The 26,703-nt window shown below is 36.9% G+C and overlaps 1 pseudogene; it reads left to right on the top strand.

Annotated features, from left to right (window-relative positions):
• LOC144252848 (semaphorin-4C-like) overlaps positions 1 to 26,311 on the top strand; it is a 36,435-nt pseudogene extending 10,124 nt beyond the window's left edge.
• The last annotated feature ends 392 nt before the right edge of the window (positions 26,312 to 26,703 follow it).

Here is a 26,703-nt window from a genome sequence, read left to right as displayed (position 1 = left end):
TATGTGGTGCTGAGGATTGAACCCAGTGCTGCGCCCATTCCAGGTGAGTGTGCTACCACTTGAGCCACATCCCCATCCCCAAGACCACCCATATTTTTAGCCCCAATTTTACTCTGTTTTCTGGCCAAACTTCAAGTTTTTAAAATCTTCCTGTTCTCCTTTCTGTTCATGATTATCACAATAATCTTAGCTTAAAGCTGATAGCAACACCCATGTCAACACCTGAATAAAATGCTGCCTTGAAATTTCTTCCACTAAATTAACAAATTCATCTCTTTAAATTCAGCCTCACAAAAATTGTCAGGAAATGGGTAAAATATTAAAAACTTCTTGCCCAAAATATAAAATGAATGACATTTAGTCCAATTTCCAAGAGTCTCCCTTCTCCTCTGAAACATCATAAAGGTATTTTTTTACCATTCTATCATCATTTTGCTCTTCTGATCTCTGACTAGAATTGCCCATTAAGGTCCACATAAAACAATAACAACTTTTTTTTTCAGTTTGCATCTCTAAACTTTTTAAAAATTCCTTGAACAAATCCCCCAAATCTTCTAAATCTTCTGAATTACATGGTCACATTGGTCACAACAGTGACCCCACTTCTGGTACCAATTTTGTTTTCAGTCATCTTTTTCAACATTGTGACCACAGTAACTGATATGGACAATTTTAAAGGAAAACATCTATTTTTGTGCTCATAGTTTCAGAGGTCTTAATTAAAAAATTACCCACTTAATTACTCAGGTGAAATTGAAAGACATGTCAGAAGAGTATGGTGGATGAAAGCAGCCCTGAAGAAGGAAACAGAAAGGAAAAAGAATTGAGAGGCAGGCAAACTTGGGATCCCCTAATAATGTGGAAAAATGTATATTTTAAAGGCATGACTTTAAAGAACCACTTCTTCCAGCCTCATTCTACCAGCCTATAGTTACCACTCAGTTAATCCCTATCAGGGGTTTAATGCATTGATTAAATTAAATTTCTCATAACTCAGTTATTTCACATATAAACTTTACTACATTGTATCATAAATGAGCTTTTGGACCTCATTGCCTACCTAAATCACAACAGTTTTATAAGGGAAGAGTTTACTTCTGTGAGTAAACTACATAAAAACAACATGAAACAAACAAAATAGAGACATATCAAATAAACAATCTAAGGCCCTAGGAAAGCAAGAACCAATCAAATAAAAAAAAACAGCAGAAGAAAGGAAATAATATCAGGTCTAAAATTAATGAAGAGAATAATAAAGCAATATAAATAATTAATGTGAAAAAGAGTTGTTTGTTTGAAAAGATAAATAAGACTAATAAACACTTAGCCAAATTAACCAAAACAGAGAGAAGATAAACACAATATTTTTAAAATTGGAGATGGAAAACCAGGTAACAGAACACATCACTGAAATGCAGAGGATCATTAGGGACTATTTTGAAAATATGTTTCAATAATTTGGAAAATCTTTTAAAAATGATACATTTCTATAAACATACAACCTACCAAAATCGAATCAAAAACACATAGAAAATCTAAACCATATAAAAAAAATGAGATTGAATTGGTAATACAAGGCCTCCCAACAAACAAAACACCAGAGTGTCAGCTGAATTCCACCAGAATTTTAAGGAGTTACTACTGATAGTTCTCAAATCACTCAATGAAATGGAAAAAGTGTGTGGAGCATAGATATTTCCAAAATCATTCTAGGAAGCTGCTATAAGCCAAATACCTAAGGACATATCAGGAAGATCAGGGTACTATAGACCAATATATTTTATGAGCACAGATTAAAAAAATATATTTTTAAATATGTTTTTAGTTGTAGATGGACACAATATCCTTATTTTATTTACTTATTTTTTAATGTGGTTCTGAGGATCAAACCCAGTGCCTCACGTGTGCTAAGCAAGCACTCTACCATTGAACCACAACCCTAACCCCCACAAATTCTTATTAAAATTTTAGCAAATCATTTACAGAATAAATTAAGAAGATTGTACATCATGATCAAGTTGGTTTCATACCATGAATGAAAGTATGGTTCAACATATTCAAATCAAAAATTGTAATTCACCACATAAACATTATTAAGATTTAAAAATAAAATGATTATCTCAAAATGAATAGAAAGAGATTTTGACAAAATCTAGGACCCATTCATGGTAAAACACTGAAGAATCCAGGTATATAAGGAACTCACTTCAACATTATATTTGTATACAACAAATTAAAAAACCATATCCTACTGGATAGGAAAGAACTGATAGTATTTTTTAATATCAGAAATAAAACAAGGATGTCTACTCTCATCATTGCTATTCAATGTAGTACTTGAAATTTTAACCAGAACAATTACCCAAGAAAAAAGAAATATGAGATATACAATTAGTAAAGAAACAAGTCAAATTATCACTTTTTGCAGATGATATGATTCTTTACCTAGAAATTTAAAAATTTCCAGCAGAAGAACTCAATGATCCATAAAAGTAATTCAGCAAAGTAGCAAGATACAAAGTCTAAACACACCAATAATCAATCCACTGGGAAAAAAAATCAAGAAAACATTCCATTTACAATACAATTTTAAAAGTAGCTGGAAATAAATCTAACCAAGGAGGTGAAACAAAATATGTCTACAATAAAAATTATAGACTGTTGAAGCAAGAATTTGAAAAAAAGGATAATAACAGATGGATATGTTCATGGATATGCCCAATTGATATTGCTAAATCATTTATGTATCAAAAGTGATTTACAAATCCAATGCAATCCCTATTAAAATAATATTGGTATTTCCCCCAGAACCTAGAAGAAGAGTTCTAAAATTTGTATGCAAAAATAAAATAACCAGAGTAACCAAGATAATACTGGGAGGAAAAAAAACCAAACAAACAATGCTGAAGCCATCACGATAACTGATTTCAATTTAAAATGAAGGGCTATAAAATAGCATGGTAGCAATATTAAAAACAGACATGTAGATCAATGGAAAAGAAGACTCAGAGACAAACCTACATATACAGTCATGTGATCTTTGACAAAAGTGCCAAAACATACATTGAAGAAATAACAGTCTTTTTAACAAATGCTACTAGGAAAATTGGACATATGGAAGAATTATCTTAGATCCATTTTTATAACCTTGTACAAAAGTCAATGTCAATCAAATAAAATTCAATCAACTCAAAGTCAATAAAATACCTGCTAATGAGACCAGAAATTATGCATTCCATAGAAGAAAATACAGAAGTAAAATTCCAACATATAGGTCAGAATTGCTATGAAGAATTTAAATAATAATAAATTCTGGTGAGAATCCTAGGGGACTAAAACTAATGTAATATTGGTAACATTTTTAAATAAGTGCAATGTCTATGGAAGTCAATATGTGAGTTCTTTAAAAGACTAGGAATGGAGCCAGTGTATGATTAAGCTATACCACTCCTTATATGAAAGAATTAAAATCAGCATACTTTAGCAACACAAGCATCCCTAGTTCACAACTACCAAATTATGGAAACAACCTAGATATTGGCCAACAGACCAAACACAGAAAATGTGGTATATAATGTAGTTTTATTCAGCCATAAAAAAAAACATATAATTCCCAGGAAAATAGATGGAGATGGAGAACATCATGTTAAGCAAAACAAGCCAGTCTTAGCCAAGGATCCTATGTGTTCTCTTATATGTGGAAACTAGACAGAAGAATGGAAAAATGGGGATCTCATTAAAATTTAATGTGAACTATAGGGTAGAGGAAAGCAATCTGTGATAGGAAGCAAGGAAGGGAAAAGAGAGGAACTTGGGAATAAAATTGACCAAATTATACTATGTGCATGTATAAATATGTCAAACAATGGATCCAAATATTATTTACAATTTTAATGTGGTATTAAAATAACTTTAAAAGGCACATAGTATAAATTATGTGATTATACTATCTCAGACTTGATATTATAGTAAGAAAAATAAATATATATGTGATATTTTGTTTTTGGCTCTTTAAAATAAAATATATTTCTGAAAAATGAAAGGAAAAATAGGATTCTGAGATACATTGTTATAAAAGTACGTGTTATAGAAAAAACAAGGCTAATATAAGTATTTTACCACAGACATAAAATAATTAATAAATGTACATACTGCTTTTCTAAAAATGAAAAGAGAGATGATGCTTTTTGTATATAACAAGCAAGTCATTGCTAAGATAAAAGGCGTATTTTATTCAATTTTCCATAACAGATAGTATTTGCATTAGGAATAGATAGAGTATGAATTTTTAAATTTGAACATCATTCTGACATTTTTTTGGCAAGTCCAAAACTTCTCTTGAATTTTAAATTGGGGGAAATTTGTAAAGTGTGATCTTTCATTAAAAACTATGTCACATTCTTTACATTTGTAGGGTTTAATCACTACTGTAATATTCTTGGCATTTTTTAAATGTTGGGCTTTGATTAAAACTTTGCCACTTTTTTGGCAATTTAAACTATTCTTCCAAGTATGAATTTACTAGTAATTAATAAGTCATGAAAGCACAATAAATGATATTTTACATTCTTTAGATTTGTAAAGATTCTCTCAAGTATGAATTCTCTCATGCTTGATAACCCTTGAATTGTACCTAAATACTTTGCCACATTCTTTACAGTTGTATAACCTTTCCAGTTTGAATTCCCTGGTGTCAGGTAAGGCCTACTCTTCAAATAAAAGCCTTGAAATTTTCTTTACATTTGTATTGGTTCTTTCCAGTATGAATTCTCTGGTGTCTACTAAGATGTGATCTTTGATTAAAAGCTTTGCCACATTCTTTACATTTGTATGGTTTTTCTCCAGTATGAATTCTCTGATGTATACTAAGGTATGATATTTCATTAAAAGCTTTGTCACATTCTTTACATTTGTATGGTTTCTCTCCATTATACATTCTATTGTGCAGAACAAGGCTTTGCCTTACACTAAAAGCTTTACTACATTCTTTATATTTGTATGGTTTCTCTCCAGTGTAAGTTCTCTGGTGCACATAAAAGCTGTTCTGAACAGTAAATGCTTTGCTGCATTCTTTACATTCTATGGCTTCTCTCCCATGTGAGTTCTCTGGTGCACAATACCTGTGTGCCTAACATTAAAATCTATGCCACATTCTTTATATTTCTATGGTTTCTCTCCAGTATGTATTCTCTGATGTTGAGTAAAATGTTATATTTGATTAAAACCTTTGCCATATTTTTTACATTTGTATGGGTTCTCTCCAGTATGAATTCTCTGGTGTTTACTAAGCCATGTTCTGTGATTAAAAGCTTTGCCACATTCTTTACATTTGTATCACTAATCTTCAGTGTGAATTTGTTGGTGTCAACCAAGATATTGTCTCTGAGTAAAAATTTTTCCACAATATTTATATTTGTATGGCTTTTCTGCAGTATGAATTCTCTGGTGAATTATATAGTTTGAGATTTGATTAAAATGTTTGCCAGATTCTTTACATTTGTATGGCTTTTCTCCAGTGTGAGTTCTCTGTTTCACAACAAGGCTTTTCTGAATGGTGAATGTTTTGCCACATTCTTTGCATTAGTATGATTTCTCTCCAGTGTAAATTCTCTGTTATCCAATAGGGGTTGCTGTAACATTAAAAGCTTTGCTACATTCCTTACATTTCTATGGGTCTTTCCACTATGAATTCTTTGGTGTTAAGTAAGGTGTGAGCTTTGATTAAAAGCTTTGCCACAGTTTTTACATTTGTATGGTTTCTCTCCAGTGTGAGTTCTCTGAGGCAAAATAAGGGTTTGCCTAACATTAAAAACTTTGCCACATTTTTTACATTTGCATGGTTTCTCTCACTTAATGTCTATTACAAACTTCTAGAGAACACAAGTTTGTTAAATGTGTACTTCATTTTGGTTATAACTTTCATATTTCTTACTAATTAATGTATATTTAGCATAGGAGGAGGAAATCCTGGTGAGTATGGCAAGATACTTACTCCTAAGTAGTATAACCCAATCCTAAGACACAGACCTGTAAACACATACACATGTAAACACATGTAGTACTCCCTAAGGCTTCATGGTATTGAGAATTTGTCAGGGACTTCGGAAACCTATCTTAGTCTAATCAATTGTGACACACCTACCTCTGAGGAGGTTACTTTCTTTGAATCTTAAAGCCTTTGTAATATGATATCTACTTTGTAGTGTTCTTGTGAAGAGTAAGAGAGAATATGTGTGTGTGTGTGTGTGTATGTGTGAGTGTGTGTGTGTATGTGTGTATGTATGTATGCATGAATACATACAAGCATATATGTATATACACATGTGTATAAACACAAACACACACACTATATATATATATATTATATATATATATATATATATATATATATATATATATATATATATATATATATATATATATATATATATTCCCGTGTACCAATGTCTGTGAGTGTTTTATATATGTGTATAAGTGCTATGCATTTTATATGTGTGTATGTATACATGTATAATTGCATGCCTTGAGTGTGTATGCACATGTGTGTGTTTATATACACATACATGTGTGCTTACCTAGGTATGGGTAAATAGTTGCTGAAGTGTGTCACGGGCCACATATTCTGGAAGCACAGTCTGTGACTGTCTGTGTATAACCTGTTCATTGGGGATCTGTACTCATGAAAGGAAGAGAAAAGAATTTGTATTTGGCAGTAGAAGAAGTGAAATTTCAACATAACTTGACAGAGCCTGTATAAGCCAGTAGAGAGTTCTGGAATAAGTGTCACTAGTAAGTATTATCTTACTTAGATGGAAATGGCTGGACCAAAGTGTCCAGGCCATCATCTTCCTGCCTCCCTCACCACTGGATGTGGGCTGCCCAGAAAAAGCATGATGCTGGGGGAAAAGCTCTCTACAACTGAGGCAGAGGCTGATGGTGCTGACAGCTAGAGGCTGCCATCTGCACTCCTTAGTACTAGGCAGCAAACCTCCTTGAAAGAGAAATCCAAAAGCTGCCTCTGCATGGCTACAATACATGAGTAAAGGAAGCAGTTCTGTTGATTGTCCTCCCAGGCCATACTACCACGTGTCTGTGCCAGTCTGGAAACAATACACCTAAGCGGATGTTGTCTGGACTCAGATAGTCTCCAGTGAATCCTGGAAAAATAAATTCCTAGTTCTAGTATGAGTAGGTATAATAAATCCAAAATGGGTACAATTTTTCAAATATATCTCTCATCACGAACTGGAGTATGGCACTGGGGTTGTAGCTCAGTGGTAGAATGCTCGCCTAGCATGTGCGAGGCCCTGGGTTCGATCCTCAGCATCATATAAAAATAAATAATAGTAATGTGTCCAATGACAACTAAAAACTAAATATTAAAAAAAAGAACAGGAAGATGTATCACCTTTCCCTGAATGCATTGGCCTTTGAGTGATTTGGTCTCTGGGATATATAAGAAGAAGCACTGTGCTAACTCTAGGTGTAACTTTAAGAGAACTTACTCTCTAGAAGCCTTATGCTAACAAAGATGTCCAACTGCACTCCTGGAGAGATCACACAGAGGAGCTCCAAGAGTATGTGGAAATGGAGGAGGACCCATGTAACTCTCTTCTCCCTTTTTCTGTAGCCGTAGGGCTGGGCACATAACAGACAGGACCAATCAGAATCCTGATGGCATTGAAATGGACCTGGAAAGAAATACTTTCTGTTCAGATGGAAAAATTGGAAAAATGTGTTCCAGGAGCACCCTGTGGAGTGCATCTATCCTATGCTTGGCTTTATAGACGAGAGAATGGGCAATAGAGAGAGTGTATCAGTGAAGAACCAGTGGTCTGCTGCTCTCATCCTCTGCTGCATAAAAATATTTCTTTTAATAGTGGAGCAGGTACACCCTGAAATCCTTAGTACTATTTTCATAAGACAGTCTTATGATTAATAGTCCACAGGAAAAACATAGGATGGATGGCAAAGCTCTTCTTACCTTTCACACAAACGGTATGTACATTGAACTCCCCGGCTAGGAAGAACTCATGCATAGGAAGACAGAAACAATCAGTATCAACTAAAAGTAGTGAGTTTTGGATGGAAACCAAGGCATCTGCTGGTGGGTAGATATGTATTTACCAAGATTTTTATCAATTCCTGTGAATAGCTACTAATATAACAAAATCTAAACCATATTAAATTTGTTATGTTTTAAATCCCACATTCTATCCATATAAACTATCAGTTCATTACTTATAGACTTGGTGCCTCAATAATAAACAATCCCACAACAAATTATAATCACACTTACACCAGTTACTAAGGAGAAATCAATGGAAACATACCTTACAGAAGGAATTTGTGAACATTTCTGTCAAAGGTTGTGAAACTGCTAGATATGTATCTCGTGAGCTGGTCTTAAAAACTGTCTCCAAACACTGAATTGCAGCTTGCAACAAATTTAATAGTGAAAAAAAATTAGCAACTTAAAGAAAGAAATGATGATAGCACTGCACTCTGCAGTAATTGGTATTTATGATCACACAATATAAGGAAAACTAATTGGTTCAGTTGTGTACAGATATATGTTTATAGATCAACTATTGAGGGGAAGAAAACTTGATTTATTATGTCTCCCTAAAAGATAAATGTTATCTAGAATATAAATCTGAATATATGTAGCACATTAAAACTTGTTGAAAGCAGCAGGAAAGAGAGCAGATATCTAATTAACCATTTTTGTGTTAATGCCTTTAACAAAAATATTATCTGTTTTTAATGTACAAGAAATAGAAGTAGCAATCTGATTTAAAATTGTAAAACAAATAGTCCCTGACACATTAAAAGGATTAAATATTACTCCTCGTACGTGTACATGAATATAGGTGAGTTTTAAATATCCATTCATATATGCTAATTTACCAAGTGCCTACTCTGTGTAAGATGCTATTCTAAGGTGATAGGTAAACTTAACAGAAGTAAACTTAACAGAAAACAAATCACTGTCCACATGATGAATAGTTTATGCTTAATAGAAGTAGGTAGATAAACACAATAAGTAAAATGTATAGCCTATTGAATGGTGGAAGGTGCCTCATTTATTTTTGGTGTAGGACAAGAGAACTCATTGGAACACATTCAGTGCTAAGACATGGTGACAGATGATGTTAGAAAAGCAGAAGAATTTGATTCATTTACGATAAGGAAGCTAATTTGGCAGAAAACAAATGAGAAACAGTAAGTGAACAATACATCACAGAATTACAAATTCTATAGCTACTTTAAACAATGAGTAAGTAACATGAGGAGTTATTGCAACATTGCAAGATTCTGAGTAGAGAAATGATCAAATCTGACATACTCTTTGTTTTTTTGGATGGGGGATGTGTACCAGGGATTGAACTCAGGTGCTGAACCACATACCTAGCCCTTTTTATTTTTTATTTGAAACTGTTTCTATACTAGCTTGCTTTGGACCTCACTAGTTTGTGAAGCTGGCTTCGGACTTGCAATACTCCTGCCTCAGCCTCCTGAGCCACTGGAATTAGAGGCATGTTTTAGTCAATTTCTCACTACTGTAACTAAACAATCTGTCTAGAACAATTTTAGGGAACAAAAGGTTATTTACTGGCTAACAGTTTCAGAGGTGTCAGTCCACAGATAGCAGGCTCCATTCATTGGGATTCAAGTTAATGCAGGACATCATAGCAGAAGAGTGTGGAAGAGTGAACCAGCTCACATGATGAGAAATCATCAGAGAGAGAGAAACTCCACTCTTCAGATACAAAATATAGACCCCACAGCCAGGTCCTCAACAAACCACTTCCGGGCTGGGGATGTGGCTCAAGTGGTAGCACGCTCACCTGGCATGCGTGCGGCCCGAGTTCGATCCTCAGCACCACATACAAAGATGTTGTGTCCACCCATAACTAAATAAATATTAAAAATTCTCTCTCTCTCTCTCTCTCTCTCTCTCTCTCTCTCTCTCTCTCTCCCTCTCTCCCTCTCTCTTTAAAAAAAAAAAAAAAAAACACTTCCTCAACCCAAACCCCACCTACCTCCAGCAACCACTCAGACAACCCCATCAAGGAATAAATAATTCACTGATTAGGTTAAGGCTGTAACCCAATTCTGCAGCAACTACTGCCACTGAGGGCCCAAGCAACCAAGCCGCTTGGCTACAATACACATGCTGACTTTGTCCTTGAAATAAATACTTCCAAGAATACAAGCTATGTAAAAACCTTTCTAGATCAGTTCTTATTCTTTAAAAAAAATGGTTACATGATTTTCATTTTTTCCCCTGATTTTCTGCTATATCATGTCAACTTAAAGTCTCGAAATCAAATAACTCTTTGAGGACATCCATTTTTTCATTAGTTCAAGAGATTCATTGATAAGTTCTTATATTAGATAATGTTCTTATTTGAGGGGCTTCACAGAGTTTACATTACTATTACATTACGATTATTCTCCTTCATTCTATCTTGTATTTTGTTTGGAATTTTTATACTAATTCCTCACATGACATCTAAACAGGGTTAACCCATTGCATTTATTCACTACCACTACATATTTAGTAGTATATAGAGTACTTATAACTTGGCTACTTATGAATTTGCATGAAATAAGCTGACATATATGATATAAATAGAAACAACATATATTTTAAAATGTAAATATTTTATGCTTCAGGAACCATTTGTCAATATATGAAAGTAATATAAAATAATATACATCAAAACTATTATATAAATGCTATATTCACATCCATTTTAAGTAATTTTTTTCATAAAGCTTGTACAAATCATGGCTCTTACATCTATGACATTTAGTCTCTGGGACTCTCTTACTCACCTATCCTCTCAGTCTTAGTGTCCTCATTCCAAGAAAGAAATGATTATTTTTTTTTCCTCTTTATTTTCTCTTTCATCATGGTGAAAAATGGTTGAATAATTCAGACACAATATATTATTATTATTGTTGTTATTATATCTCTAACCTTAACGAACCAAAGTATGATTTCTTTTGTTCTTTCCCCACTAACCCCTTCAAACTTCATTCACCTTCATCCACATTCCAAAGTATTTCATCTTTGTTTTGAAATCCTTTTGTTAACTTGATTAGGTTGGAGAATTATGTGTTAAAATCAGCCATATATAGGTTAAAATCCATCAAATATGAATTGTGTGTTCCACAAATGATATTTATTATTATTAATTTATTAATTGGTGAGACATATATGAAATAATTACCTAGTAGATTATACCATAATAAGTAGTAGGATTGTAGAAAGGAATACGACAAGTTCTTCCGTCAATAGTTTTTCTACCTAGTGGATACAACAGGGATGTGAGCAAGATATTTCATACAGTCCATGTTACATAAAAGGTTGGTTCAGGAACTTAACATGTTTGTTGAGGTTTTTTTTTTTTTTTTTAGAGGTGACTACATATGCTGAAATTTGTCCTTCACACATCTGACTAACTTAATTCCTTTAACATTGTTTTCCCTCTAATTTGAAATTGGCTTATTTTCAAGTGAATCGTCCTGTTGCTGCCTGCATTCATATTCCATACATTGGTAACTATTTCCTTGAACACAAATTCTTGGATGGGTGAATAATGAGCATTCATTAAATACTTTAACATTTTTATAATTTTCAGAAACCTCCTTTTTAAAGTGATAACAATGATGTTTTCTAGTATTTAAAAAAAGAATTAAATTTCATGCATTTCAAATAATTTATTGTTTTACACAAAAATAAATATAATTAGTTAATGTAGAGATGTGTCCAAAGAACTTGAACATTTATCGTAAATGTAGAGGTCTTTCCATGTATCTATAACTAAATTGAGATTAAGTAATAGTAAGTAAGTACAAATCTTCCCACTTTCATTACAATCCCTTGCTTTGGCACAAGTAGAAAGTGTTTGATTATTGCAGCACTTTTGTCAATAAGAATCAGATTGATCACAGTCAAAAATGTTCTTTTCATTTTTTTCACTTGTCTAGGGAAATATTTAAGTGAATATTTACTTCATGATACATTTCCAATTATTCCAGTAACTATCTGAAGCATGGACTAGGCTCAATACCAAATACTCTCATTTATTTAGAGGAAATGCATAATTCCAAAAATATTTTGGAGATATATTTAACAACAAAGATATGTCCTCAAAAGGGACTGGCATACATTGAGCTGCTTCCCTGGGCTCAGCTGGCAACCCATGTCCCCACAGAAGCATCTCACACTCGCCCAATAGCACCCGCTTGTGGCTGGTATAGGCCTCCTGGGCATGCATACACATGGGTCCATGGCTGTTACTCTATTTGGGGCCATGGATAAGTCCATGAAGTGGAGGATGGATAGGCAAATGAGTTGGGCCACTGCATGCCCCTGTTCGTGGCACTGTTGATTGAAATTCCTGAGTGTGAAGAAGAGTAACAGCCATGGCTCCATATTGCAGAACGTGCATTACCTTCACAATGATATACACCTGGACATTACTAATTGCCATCACTTTGCCATTTTCTACAGCAGACCAAAAAAGTGCATCAAATAGACATATTTTCCTCATAGGCAATAAACTTGAACATGAGGACTTCTATGCAGATTTCAAACTATTCAATCCAGAAATGGTTTACAGATAATCTTGAAACAAAAATAAGAAATTCAACTGCATTATAAGAATAAGGAGGAGAATTATTCATTTTACTAGCTCTGATCAGAAAAAAGCTACTGCTGCTTTCTTTGTCATATGGGATATGGTTCTATATTTGAGAGAAGTCCAGAAAATGCACATAGAATATTAATCTACGGAAATACATCCTCTAATCCTTTCAACTTTTATATCACTATGGAAGTTTCAACTTTTATATTACTTTCTTGACTGTTCTCATATAATGAAGAAGGCAGCACATTATGGCTTCTTAAATTTCAACACATTTGACATTGATTAATACAAACACTATGAAATAGCAAAAAATGGAGATTTAAACTGGAAAATATCAGACCAACTTCTGCAGAATTTATGCAAGATACACAACATTCTCCTGATAGTAAGACTCAAAATGTTACTATAGGTATTTTTCTGAATAAAAGGATATATGTGGCTAAACTCTTTGATCACCATGGTTTTTTCCTTGTGAATGATAGAACCCCAATGGATGGCATTGTAAAATAATTTCTGGGTATGTATGAAAATGTGAAAGGTGCCATTTCCATGCACTGTAAAGTCTGCCCTGATCTAATGTCCACTCAAAGAGACCACATCATAAAGCATTATGGGAGGAGAGCAGCTGAGACTACTTCCTGGGTCCAAATCTGTAGACCCAGCTCAGAGATCAGGCCTCATCAGAAGGTTTTGATCATGAAACAAACCAGTGTCTGGCTGGACAGGGACCATATTCAGCAAAAGTTAAGGAGGCAGAAGAATGGAGCACAACAAGCAGCATCAATCTTCACCAGACTTCTCTAGGTGGGATTTCAATAAGCAGTGTGAAAAATCAAGACAATCAGAAACCTGAACAAGGTAGTGATGGGGACATAATAAATCGAGTGCCACAAGGTGATAGAATTGGGGCCTTGAAAAGCTGAATATGGTAAAAATCTAACATTATATCACCCATAGTAATCCTTTATCACACACTTCACAGTTTTAAAACATCTGAATGTAACTTAAACAACCAAATAATCTGCTTTGAGGAAAAGCAGTTTTAAGAGTCCCTCTATAACAAGGACAAATATTGTTGCATTAAATAAAAAGTTGTGATCAGAAATGAAGAAAGAATCTGGGAATAGAAAACTCTGACGAGATATATAAAAATTTCTTTCAGAACAAAACAAAATTTCAGATGCTTTAGATGCTTTCCCCCTTAGAAATTTATCTGAACAAGAAAAGATCCACTAGAGTTTCAGTAACCCAGAGTCTGAGGTTTGAGCAGTGACATGAAGGGCCTGACTCGCTTTTGTCTGAGTTAAACCACAAAAACACTGTTATCAACTTACTTTCAGGTGAAAGTTGCACACATCTCACCATCCAGAGTGTTGGCCAGTCTGTGTGGTGCATTTTGTCCTTCTGCTGATAATCATATTCACTGCTGGCCCTCAGAAGTGTAACTAATGAGGGATTTTGATGTGCTTGTTTTTTATTTACACTGTGACCTCAGCAGATGCTCCTGCCATGGATCTTTACAAATGAGATACTATTCCATTCAACCATTCTGCCTTTTCTCTTTGAAATATTGTTGTGAATTTCACTATGTGAAGTACTCAACTGATTGCCTTCCACAAAAGTCTGCTTTACAAGAGAGAACTTTTGAAAATGACATTTAAACACTGTTTCATATTGTAACACCAAGTAGTACATTGGGCACTATAAACTTGCCAGGGAACTTTTATGAATACTTTAGAAAACTTAGGAGGCAGAACTGGTTTCTAAGTTGGAAGACGATTGCTACTTCTTACTCAGGGTTGTTTTCCACTTAGTTTTTGTGCAGACTAGTCTCAGAAGCATTGCCAGTGTTCCCATGAAGCCCTATTGTCTGCTTTGGGGGCCTGATGCAGACATGCAGGCCATACAGACTATAAATTTTCTGGAAGCTTGTGCCAAGGAACTTCCTTTTTGATATTACTTAGGGAACAAAGTGTCAGAAGGCTATGCATTACTGGGTATCCCAGTCAGTAAAATTTTGTTTTCTTCCATGTATGAAAACACACACACACACACACACACACACACACACACATACACACTCACTGTTGGGCTTTGCCCCTGCAAAGAGCAATCCCACATTATGGTGGCTTTACAATATCAATAGTTTTCAGGGTCTTCCTGTACCAATTTGGATTATTATTTCTGTGTAATCACACTGAGGACATTCCAGTGATAATCGTTACTTTTGAGCTACAGTTGTTGGCAGTGACAACACTTAATTGTTGGGTGCCTTCTCCTTTAACCTTCCTGGAGCACAGCCAGGTGTGTGATGCACAATGATCACAGAAAGAGTTCATATGCTGCTAAAAAAACCTGGTTTCTGTAATTAAAGAATATTTTGCAACCACATTGGTTACTTCCCTAAGAAGTGAACACCATCCGTCCATCGTAACCATGCTGTCCCCTCCTAGTCTGAATCCTGGACAGAGGTCCTTTTGGAAGGCAACACCAGGCAATGCTTTTCTTCAAAGACAACCTGAATGTGTGAGGAAGACTGAATGCACAGAGTTGCCTTTTTTTCAAAGTTGGAGCAAGACAGGATAAATTGTCCTTGGATTGAAACATGACATTAATGGGAACTAAGGCAGAAGTCAGATGCCCATATCTTTATGTGCAATTCTTTCTGCAGTAGACTCTGAGGGGGCAGGATCTTGCCAGTTTCTTAAACCTGGAGACTAGATCACAGGAAAGCAGTGGATTCTTGTCTCTGGGGCAAAAAAGGCTAAGAGCTGGGTGGAAGGAGGACCATTCCATGTGCTGTTTCATGCTGAGAAAATGCTAAACACTTGAGCTGTGCCCAGGATTTAACTGCTGTGACTCAGGGTGAAACTTGTAAAGGCCAAGACCTCCATAATTAATCTCAGTGGATGCCAATCCACATGCCCATCTGCAGCAGATGGTTATGTCCTGCATCAGAATGAGTAGATGTTCTTTACACCTTGGCTCATGCCACATTCTGGCCCCTCGTAGTGCACAGCCATCTAGGGACTTGGTCAAAACTTTTGGTCACCACAATGCTTTTCTCTAAGTTGCTTTTTAGGGTTGGCTTCTAAATTTTCCAGCTAAAATCACCGTCACTGTGGCTCTTGCTAAAAACCCCTGTATGTAACTAGTTCACTAAATTAGTCAGAGGACACTTTGGATTTTTTGAAGGCACATTCCTTCAGATGCCCAGGGGACTAGTGCTATTACATCAAAAGAATTGTATAGCAACAAGATTAAGCTTACTGGGGACATGTGTGTGAACCAGAAAGTTTCTGGGTCTGATACATGGAAAGGTCCTTCTGCAACAAACAAGAGAAAACTCCATTCAACAGGAAACCACAAAATACACAAATCTTCAAGGATTCTAACTTGGAGTCCAGTTGAAGACCTTCCTTCAATAGAAAATGAAGGAGTACATTTCTGGTAGAATGATTCTGTTAACTTATGGGCCTGAAATACCTTAAAATATACACCAAAACCACTTCCACTAGAATTAAAATTAGAAATGAATATTCATAGGTGCCTTTCACTCAAATCAACAACCATCAGAAAGAGTCCCAGAGCTGAATGTCTAAAAATTATGCTCCTCTTGCATAGAGAAACTCATGGTGTATAAAAGACAGACTAGAACACTGTTATCAACATTAGAGAAGGTTGATGATAAGCCATACTTCATTCATAGGCACCCTTGCCTGTGCTGTGTGGTGGCTTTAATTTTCTGTAGAATTTTCCAGTTATAAGCTTGAGCCTTTCAACTCCCCCATTTGCCCCAAACTCACCTTGCTACTGCTTACTAAGGGTTGTTTTCCACTTAGCTTTTGTGCAGACTAGTCTCAGAAACATTCCCAGTGTTCCCATGAAGTCCTATTGTCTGCTTTGGGGGCTTGATGCAGACATGCAGGAAACACAGACTATACATTTTCTGGAAACCTTGTGCCAAGAGTACCTTGAGTCTTGGCTTTTATTGAATTGCCATCCATGACAGACGAGCAGTGCGCTTAATTGGTGCTTTCTAGAAGGAACTAGTTGCTACTTTTCTTTTTCTTATTTTTATAGCATTTAAAAAGCAATGATTCCTAAACTTCCACCAAAAAAAATTAATGAATAGTTCTTGTCAACTTAAATGTTCTAGTGAAGCTCACTGCCGCTCTTCCATTTCTTCTTAATTTGAATGAACAATGTCTCTATGTGTAATTACTGTGGGGTGTGTTGAAAACATGGGACAATTTGCCCATACTCTGAAGGAAATTACCTCCTTATCACATGGAAGAACTGTCAGAGAAGAGTAATGCAGTATTATATTAATAATTTGCAGACTTTTATCTAATCTGCATTCATGTAGAGATTATTAATTTTAAAAAATAAATGGTTAATCAGTCTTTGATCCTTGTTTTGATTTTTTGTTGCTGTTGTTTAAATGTTTATCATACTTTTAAAGCTGACAGAACTGATTGAATGTTGATTTTCTTGAAAGTATTTTGAAGATAGCTTTACAATGGCCTGTAAACTTTGCATATATATGTAGGTTGATACATATTCTTGATTTGAAAATATGGTATATTATTACTGGTTTAATACAAAATGCTGAATAGTAAAATTGTAATTATATAATTAAAAGTATTACCCCCCAAAATGGGAATGGCATAAGTTGAGGAGTCTTCTGAGATACTATTCAAAAACATAACCTGATTTTATTTTAAATAATAATCATTCATTTGTTATGTTCATTAAGACAAATTTTTTACCTTTTCTCTCTCCAAAAAATTTCCATTCCTTCTTAAAAAGTAAGTTTTCATTCTCATAGTTTTTATACCTTCCCTCTTTATTGGGTAGTGATAAATAATTTATTCCATGCTCCACTGAATATTCTAGGGTTTGGTGAGAATACATTCTTGAAAGAAATAAAAATATCAAGTTATTCAATTTACTACATTGTGGTGAATATGCTCCACAAATATATAAAATTTTATCAAGCTGGGGAAAATATCCATAAGCAGTATGAAACAATTTCTGATAAATTAGAAAAGTGAGGAGAAAAACATATCAAATGTTAGAACATTAATTAAAATATTCAAAATAAACATTTATATTCAAAATTTTAAAAATCTTCAAGAAAAATTTTTGATAAGACCAAGAAAAACAAATGAGCCATGTGTATAGATACCTATATTTGGTTAATAGTTAGATTCTTATCAGATGTTTTCCAGAAAGGAATTGGAGACAAATACTCATAATATTACCAAGACCCTGAAACTTGGCTCATCACCTATCAGCAAAAACTATTGTAGTCTAACATTTTTGGAATATTTAAAGAAATTTGCCTACAGTGAAAAATTTGCTAAAATGTAAAATTTGTTTAATGCAGCTACAGACTTGTTATTCCCATGTTGCTAGTGTTCTCTTTGATTCACATGCTTACACTAATAAGAAAAAAAAATGAAGTTCTAAAACTCATTTAAAACAGTATATTCTGTCTCAGCATGGTGGTGCATGCCTGTAATCCCAGCAGCTTCAGAGGCTGAGACAGGAGGATCGAAAGTTCAAAGCCAGACTCAGCAAAAGTGAGGCGCTAAGAAACTCAGTGAGACCCTCTCTCTAAAAAAAATACAAAACCAATATATTCCATCTTACTCAATTTTTTCCTAATTATTGAGAAAGTGGATATAGCATTTTAATATAACTCAGGATCTTTATGAAAATTACTAGATATTTTACTTGTGTTGTTTCACCCGGTACATTTGTGAAAACTGCAATTTAAGAATAAACATTGCTGTTCCATTTTCTAAAGCTATCTTAAAACAAAGAGTATTGTTTTCTCAGGGATCATTGAGAGACTTACTAGACAAGATATATTAGCTTTCTGATCTCCAAAAGACCTAAGGATTCATCAAAATTAATTTCAGTCAGGCACAATGGTTCATGTCTGAAATTGCAATAATTCTGGGGTGAGGCAGGACTATTGCAAGTTCAAAGCCATGTTCAGCATCTTATTGAGGCTCTGAGCAACTTAGCAAGACCGTGTCTCCAAATAAAAAGTAGAAAATGGGCTGAATATGTGATGTGGTTCAGTGCCTAAGTGCCCCTGGGTTCAATGCCTGTTACAAAAAAAATTAACTTAAAACTACACTTAAGACACAACTATCTTCAACATTTCATCATAATTAGCTTCTTAACAAATAAACCTAACAGGTGATAACAGTTTTTATTGTTCCACAAGAAATACTTGGCAGGAATTCTTAGGGCAAGAAAAGTCCTTATAAATGTGGCAAGAAATCCTTTGATATAACATATTTTCCCTCATAGAAGACAGCTAGAATTGTTTTATGTGTGACTAGAAAGCAATTATTGAAGTGTCCCTTCCCACAATATACATTATAGAAAGAAAAAAAATTAAATGGTTAAAAACACCCTGTTGAAACTTCCTTTCTGTTATACAGCACACTTAATGTTTTTCAAGCTTTAAATATGAATAGGAGAAATCTTGCATTTCTATGTCCTGGATTTTATAAGAAATTCTTTTAATACCATAATGATCTTACTTTCTGGAAGGTAAAAATGTAATCGAAGACATCAAACATATCTCTATTTCCTTCACTGAAGTGTATAAACAAAAAAATAGGGGGTGACAGATTCACTCTGATGTAAGGCATAGTTCACTATGCCTTGCATCTGGTACTCATAAGTATTCCTGTTTTACTATTATTGTGATTGTTTCTGGATATCTTTTTATTGCCACCAAAATAAAACAAATAAATAAAACAAAAACCCATAATACACTCCCACATACACACACAAAGACAAAAAAATACCAAAAATTCTAATAAATTTAGGAAAGAAGTTGGAACAGAATAAACCAAAAGGTGAATGAAAGGAGAAAACCATAAAATAAGCAGAAGACTGGGAGTAGGATGTGACAGGGTAAGATTGGGAAGGAGACATAAATGTGCACTTAAGACACTTAAATGTCAACACCTGCTAAAACTAGGGATCCAAATGTGGGCTCTCTGTGCTTCTGAACCAACCACACATTGCTACTGTGTGGAGGAGCAGAGCCTAAACTTCTCTGTAGAAACTACTCAGCCCTGATTGAGTGGTAAGACAGCAGGCAGAAAAAATACATGAAATAAGGGGCAGGGCTTGTTCCAGAAGAAGTTCATTTCCAAACAGAGGCTTCATTTCCACGCTGGCTGGGCCTGCAAGCAGCAGCATGGCAACCCAATCCACATTTTTAGTAGTTCTATAGTTGTTCACTATACAATTCCCTCAGCTTCTCTGTACATTTTAACATTTACATGATAAAAGTTGGAAAAATATGTCTTTGAATTATCCAACAATTTTAACCATTATGCAAAGTTTAAATATTTGGCACAGTCTGGGGAATGAGGGATGCCTGTGGGAGAGAAGACACAGCCAAGAGGAGTGTATGGCTTTTAAGGGGTAATTCTGGACTCTCAAAGGGAGGAAGGAACCTATTTCCACCACCTACAGCTGCACCTGCTTGCAAATGGGACAGAGCAATAGGATTTAGTCAAGGTTAGCTCTGATTTAGACTGTGCTCTTGTGTGACTTTTTCTAACTTAAGGAAACTTCAAATTAGCAATGTTGAAATTTTGCTGAGAGGTGACAGTATAGTGTTGAGTCCACAGCATGAACCCTGAAGCCAGGCTGTGTGGGTCCCTATGGAAATTCTGTCACTTACAACTCATATAACCTTGGGCTAGCTTCTTGAACTCTATGAACTTCAGTTTTCTCCTTTCAAAAGAGGTTCTATGCCAGGCATGGTGGCACACACCAGTAATCTTAGCAGCTCTGGAGGCTGAGGAAGGAAGATTGCAAGTTCAAAGCCAGCTCAGCAACTTAGTGAGGCCTTAAGCTGCTTACTGATCAAGGCCCTGTCTTTAAATAAAATATAAAAAAGGAGCTAGGGATGTGGCTCTGTGGTTATAAAAAAAAAGAGCAGGGGATGTGGCTCTGTGGTTATAAGAAAAAAGAGCTGGGGATGTGGCTCTGTGGTTAAGTTCCCCAGGGTTCAATCCCTGGTACCAAAAAAAAGTTTCAGTGATGTTTAAATGAACAAATATACCTAAACCACTTAGCACAGTACCCAGCACACAAGTGGTATTAATTAGTTGTGTGAGTTTATAAGTTTATACTGGCTCCTAAGAGTCATATGCTAACATGTCTCCCCATGTCCAAACTGAGTGTTATCAGTCATTACAGTAATAGTTTGTTATACGTTTACCAGCATATGGCACATCAAGAATTTTTAATATGTAACTAAAGCACAGACTGGTTTATTTCAATTCTTTGCTTTTCTATAGGTGACATAAACATTTAGAGGTTGTCCCCCAATCCTCAACCCACCAACCAATACTCGTGCTCTTCAACCTACAATAAAGGGATGCCCACAGGAAGTTAAATACATTGTATTGAAAATGCATTCAATGCACTTAACCCACCAAATATCAAATCTCAGCCAAGCTTGCCTTAAACAAACTCCAGTGGTGTGAGTCTACTGCAGAGCAAAATCACTGACACCATGCCTCTTTTTGTCATGAGGGGGTACTGGGGATTGAACTCAGGGGCGCTCAACCACTGAGCCACATCCCATCCCTATTTTGTATTTTATTTAGAGACAGGGTTGTGTTGAGTTCCTTAGGGCCTCACCAAGTTGGTAAAACTGGACTCGAACTTGTGATCTTCCTGCTTCAGCATCCCAAGATGCTGGGATTACAGGTGCAGGCCTGCGCCCCTGTGCCCAGCACAGAGCTCAATTTATAATACAGTGTGATGAAGCTCATGGAATTCACTGAATATTGAACTCAAAGTGAAAAAAACAGAGTGGTTGCCAATATCTGCTCTCACATCACTGTAAAGTTGAAATATTTTAAGTCAACCCATCATAAGGTGGGGGCCATCTCTATTTATGGAGTGCCATCAATCTATCTAGCACAGACTCGCTCGTTATGGGGTACAGAAATATCATGAAGGTCCAAATAATAATCTCCCTAACCTATTTTACAAAGATAAAGCCATGAGGAAGAATCAAACTCACCCCACTCCCTGCCCATCAACCTCTGCTCATCTCTTAGCTTAAAGGAAGAACAAGCAGGAATCTGTCACCAGCTAGCTGGGGAGCATTGCTTTCTCTGGAATCATGCTTAGTACCACAAAACTTTATCAGCTAGTGTTTGTTTCCTCTCCCAGGAACCTCAGGTCTCTGCCCAGATAATGTGGATAAATACAGCCTGGCCCTGGGGCTGTGTCATCTGCTGCTCTACCTGTGTTCCTACTAGATACAAACCTAGCAAAACCATCATGGACCCTAGGAGGGGCACACAGAACCCCATTCACGATATTCAACTGAGTAAGAATGTATCAGGACTCCAGAATGTGTCAAAGTGCTTTTACTACCACTTTCTCCCACTGGGGGATATTCATTTCACCCTTTTTAGCTGTGTCTTCTGATGTAAGCTACTTGAAATTGTGCATGATACATTATCACAACGTCTAAGGATTATAGAGAATCTATTCTTCTAAGCACTTTTTCTAACTCCTCTTTGCAACCCTGTGAAGTATGTTGGTAATATTCCACTTGACAGGAGGAAAAGCTGAGCTTTAATAAATTAATTTGTGGGCTGGAGTTGTGGCTCAGTGGTAGAGTGATAGCCTAGCACAAGTGAGGCCCTGGGGTTCAATCCTCAGCACCACATAAAAATACATAAACCAGATAATGATATTGAGTTCATCTACAACTTAAAAAATATTTTTACAAATGTCTCTAGTAAGAACCTAAGTCACACAAATAAGTGGATCAAATGCCTCTGTAACTTAAAACTGCTCCCTAGCTGGGCATGCCTGTAATCCCAGCAGCTCAGGAACCTGAGGCAGGAAGTCAGCAAGTTCAAAGCCAGCCTCAACAACTTAGCAAGGCCCTAAGAAAGTCAGGGAAAACCTTTCTCTAAATAAAATACAAAAGAGACGGGGCTGGGATGTGGCTCAGTAGTTGAGTGCCACTGAGTTCAATCCCAGGTACAAAGAAAGAGAGAGAGAGAGAGAGAGAGAGAGAGAGAGAGAGAGAGAGAGAGAGAGAGAGAGAGAGAAGGAAGGAAGGAAGGAAGGAAGGAAGGAAGGAAGGAAGGAAGGAAGGAAGGAAGGAAGGAAGGAAGGAAGAAAGGAAGGAAGGAAGGAAGAAAGAAAGAAAGGCTGTTTTCCAACCCCCTTCCTCTTAGGTAGTGAAAAATTTCACATGTATTAGAGATGACTTTTTTTCCCACTTGAAAAGTGGCTGCAGCATTCTTCAGAGAAAAAATACCTCACCTCCCCCAAAAAGTGCAGGCATAAACTAGATTCACTAGGAATCTGTGCCTCAATGTAACCTGAGGGGGAATGTGATCATACTTTCCAATTCACAAAATGTTTTTGTCATCTGCACAGTCAAATGCAAAAGAAAAAAACTGGGGATTATCTACAAAATAGACAGCAGGCTTTAGTGTGAAAATCCCAGCTCCTATCCCTGTCCCCCCCCCAATAAAAATTCATGGCAAGAACTTACATCAGAAACTGAAAATTCTTGCTGAAACTGTATATGCTAATCAAGGACAAACTGTGAAAAGTGATGACCTGTCTAACCATTTGCTTAGATAGACACCACTCTTTGTTTTTACCATTCTGTGGCTAATCTGCAGGTTACGTCAGTTGACGTCACATTGACTTTATACACTCATGTGTAGAAGTGGAATTAAAAGTTATGTTTAGCTGGGTGCAGTGGTGCACACCTGTAATCCCAGCAGCTCTGAAGGCTGAGGTAAGTTGATTGTAAGTTCAAAGCCAGCCTCCGCAACTTAGTGAGACCCTGTCTCTAAATAAAATAGAAAAAGGGCTGGGGATATAGCTCAGTGGTTAAATGCAATTGGGTTCAATTTCAGGTAAAAAAAACAAAACAGAAAAAACTTGTTTAAAGTATGTGGATTGATAAAATAAAAAACAACAATCATTCTTCAACTTTAGAGAGGGGAGAATCCTTGTAAAAATGCTAACCAGAGTATTTGTGAGGGGTGAATAGGAGGGGATTTTTCTGGCTTATCAAACCACAGTACAATTATGCTCAGAAATTCATTTTACCAATTAATTAAGAGATGCTCAGATAGTGTGAAAACAATTTACTAGAAATGGATATTAGAGAAAACAGGTTTGTAGCTGTAACTCCACTCCACTCCTCTGAGGCACAGACTACTGGTACATTTTCTCCAGGGCAAGCACTACCTAGCATTCAAGCTTTTAACAAAATGATTCTAATTTTCTTTATGACTGTGGAATTATAGAAGAAGGGAATCAATAGATCTTAAGTAATATGCCAACAGGTCATGATCAAGTATAATAAGTTCCTGTCTTCTATTTCAGTCTCAATTTATGTGTTAGGTTCTGAAAAGGTGTTATGAAATATTTGTTTCCAAGCCAAAAGGACATGACATAAGCCCCGCCCCTAGCTCCATCTGTTGGTGGTAGACGGAGTCTTAGTTCTGTGGCAGGCTTGAAAGTTTCTTTCTTTATAGGATTCATGATAATCTGATTGATAAGTTTCATTCAGGGTACCCTCCCGTTGCATCCTTTCATCTCTTCCTCTGACCCCTTTGTCTATGCTGCAGTTATCATATATGCACTTTCAAATATACCACAACAAAACCCACTATTCTGTATAATTAGCATACATAAAAAATCTCCCCTTTACAGGGAATTGAACCCAGGGACACTTAAGCACTGACCCTCATCCCCAGACCTTTTTCATATTTTATTTAGAAACAGGGTCTCACTGAGTTGCTTAGGACCTTGCTTTTGCTGAGGCTGTCTTTGAACTTGCAATCCTCCTGCCTCAGCCTTTAGAGCCACTAGAATTACAGGTGTGCACAACCACGCCTGACTGGAAACTATATTTTTTTAGGAGAGGGGTCAAGGTACTAAAGTGCGTGTTACAAGAGCAGCTCCTTGTTCCTCTTCTGCTGACATACTTCAGTGTGCTCTCATTTCTAGCAGCCCTTACTTGCAAGGCTTTATGGAATCAATCAGGTTTTGACACAGCCATTCCCTAAAGTAAAAGGGAAAGGAAAAAAAAAATTCCAGTGTGCTCTTTGCATTCCCAGGATTAGCCCTTGCTCTGTTCCACATGTTCTCTGGCTGAAAGGCTGCCCACAGAGCAACCTGCTTTATAATCCAGAGACTGGGGAGGCTTCAAGTTACAAGTCATGTATTAACAAAGAGGATTCATCTCATCACTGCAGCCCAACAGATGCACACAAACTTCAGACTTACTGAAGATGCTGTAAGTGTGCTCTCAATTTGCTTTTTTGAGACCTTTGTTTTCTTGAGACCTTGCAGCTTCCTTTGCCTCTTCCTCATGTGGGCACCTCTCCTGCTTGTGCTCCTTGGAGTCTGAGTAGCCCTGGGATGCATGTGGCCCCACCAACCCTTTCACTCCTCTTCTCCCACAGATGCTGCTCTTTGCTGGCTCCTGCTCTCAGCTGGTCCAGCTGCCCCTGGCAGACTCTATGAAGTACCACATCTGTGCAGACTATGTCCTTGCGCAGGACTCCTACTGTGCCTGGAGCATCAACACTAGTCACTGTTTGTCTGTGGCCAGCCACTCTGGGTGAGCTGGGTTCTGCAAGGGCTGGGACCAGGAAGGTGGGTGGATACAGTGGTTGGAGCCAAGCTTCTGATACTCCTTTCCTCTGCAAGATCTCTGCTTGTTCAGAACATGGGGATCTCAGCCACCATAGGCATTTGTGACCTTCATGGCACTAAGAAATGTGAGCTTTTTTGTGGCCCCCTCCCCTCCAGATGGTCTGTGATCCTCAGGTGGATTTTCTACATCACACCTCCCTGGCCCTTGGTCTCTTGCACTGACTCTGCTACCTTCCCTATCTGTTGCTACAGTCAGGCAAATGCTGAAAAACATCACAATGGTAGTGGGCACAGACTTGGAACTGCCCTGTTGCCTCTCCTCCAAGTTGGCCTATGCCCGCTGGATCTTTGAGGGCCAGGACCTACCTGCAGACCAGCCAGGCTCTGTCTGCTATGATGCCCGTCTCCAGGCCCTGGTGGTGATGGCTGCCCAATATCACCATGCTGGGGCCTATCACTGCTTTTCAGAGGAGCAGGGGACATGGCTGGCTATTGAGGGTACCTGGTGACTGTGATAGTGGGCCCCTCAGTGATCCTGGAGGTTCAGGCCCCCATGGAATACCTGTGGCTGATGTGGCTGATGTGGTTGCCCTGGGGGCTCTGTGCCTGGTGTTACTGGTTCTTCTGGTTTGGTCGCTGTGTCAGCGGCTTCAGGAAAATCTGGAAAAAGGTATCAAGGCAGCAGAGAGGGACCTGGTGTACCCCCTGGAGCTGCTCAAAAATCACATCAGTCCCCTTTCCAGCCCAGAAACAGATGAGAAACTTTGAGATCCTGTTGGATACTTGTAATTGGATGGCCCCCTCAAGATTGTGCCTGGACACGCTGGGGCAAGCTTGGAGGTGGGTCCCTATCTGCACCTCCTGGCATCCCAGGCCAGCCCCTGCCTTCTTGGGCACCTCTTTCTAGGGCCCTCAGAAGAGGGCCTAAGGGCCTGTGATATTGTTTAGAGACACTTCTGGTTGTTAAAAGGGCGGGTGTTGTCTACATCCTTTCATGCCCAGGTCAGCTCCCACCCTAAGGACTGACTGTTCTGGCTCAGAAGTTCAGTTGTTCTGATGTTGAGAAAGAAAACTTGCCCTGTCCAAAGCAGGGCCCTTCCCCTCCAGGTTGCTCTGACACACCTGTCACCTTGCTCTTCTCAGAGCATTGTTGTCACCTGACTCCATTTTGTTTCTTCATTTATTTATGTTCTAATTCCACAATGATAAAGATCTTTTTCAATTGTGTTGTGTGAATCATTCCTCCTTTAAATCATACCTTTTCTCTTGGGTCATTTTGCTTTATTCATATGTATTATTTTTTGTACTGGGGACTGAATCCAGGGGTGCC

This window comes from Urocitellus parryii, unplaced genomic scaffold (genome assembly GCF_045843805.1).
Source record: "Urocitellus parryii isolate mUroPar1 unplaced genomic scaffold, mUroPar1.hap1 Scaffold_61, whole genome shotgun sequence".
NCBI classification, from domain to species: Eukaryota; Metazoa; Chordata; class Mammalia; order Rodentia; family Sciuridae; genus Urocitellus; species Urocitellus parryii.
The sequence above is the reverse complement of the archived record's forward strand: the minus strand, read 5'-3'. Positions and strand labels throughout refer to the sequence as shown.